Below are 1225 nucleotides of genomic sequence, written 5' to 3'. Positions count from 1 at the left end.
ATCAGCCGTTCGTTTCCCACGTAGATACCGTTACTATACGTGTACTAGCCGCACGCTTAATTTCAAATCAAAGCATTTGGGATTCAGAGAATGACGCTAGTTCCATCCGCCGTTCGTTTCCCACGTAGATACCGTTACTATACGTGTACTAGCCGCACGCTTAATTTCAAATCAAAGCATTTGGGATTCAGAGAATGACGCTACTTCGATCAGCCGTTCGTTTCCCACGTAGATACCGTTACTATACGTGTACTAGCCGCACGCTTAATTTCAAATCAAAGCATTTGGGATTCAGAGAATGACGCTAGTTCCATCCGCCGTTCGTTTCCCACGTAGATACCGTTACTATACGTGTACTAGCCGCACGCTTAATTTCAAATCAAAGCATTTGGGATTCAGAGAATGACGCTACTTCGATCAGCCGTTCGTTTCCCACGTAGATACCGTTACTATACGTGTACTAGCCGCACGCTTAATTTCAAATCAAAGCATTTGGGATTCAGAGAATGACGCTACTTCGATCAGCCGTTCGTTTCCCACGTAGATACCGTTACTATACGTGTACTAGCCGCACGCTTAATTTCAAATCAAAGCATTTGGGATTCAGAGAATGACGCTACTTCGATCAGCCGTTCGTTTCCCACGTAGATACCGTTACTATACGTGTACTAGCCGCACGCTTAATTTCAAATCAAAGCATTTGGGATTCAGAGAATGACGCTAGTTCCATCCGCCGTTCGTTTCCCACGTAGATACCGTTACTATACGTGTACTAGCCGCACGCTTAATTTCAAATCAAAGCATTTGGGATTCAGAGAATGACGCTACTTCGATCAGCCGTTCGTTTCCCACGTAGATACCGTTACTATACGTGTACTAGCCGCACGCTTAATTTCAAATCAAAGCATTTGGGATTCAGAGAATGACGCTACTTCGATCAGCCGTTCGTTTCCCACGTAGATACCGTTACTATACGTGTACTAGCCGCACGCTTAATTTCAAATCAAAGCATTTGGGATTCAGAGAATGACGCTACTTCGATCAGCCGTTCGTTTCCCACGTAGATACCGTTACTATACGTGTACTAGCCGCACGCTTAATTTCAAATCAAAGCATTTGGGATTCAGAGAATGACGCTACTTCGATCAGCCGTTCGTTTCCCACGTAGATACCGTTACTATACGTGTACTAGCCGCACGCTTAATTTCAAATCAAAGCATTTGGG

The sequence above is a fragment of the Ornithodoros turicata genome, unplaced genomic scaffold (assembly GCF_037126465.1).
Source record: "Ornithodoros turicata isolate Travis unplaced genomic scaffold, ASM3712646v1 Chromosome344, whole genome shotgun sequence".
Lineage (NCBI taxonomy): Eukaryota > Metazoa > Arthropoda > Arachnida > Ixodida > Argasidae > Ornithodoros > Ornithodoros turicata.
This window is presented reverse-complemented; position numbering follows the sequence as displayed.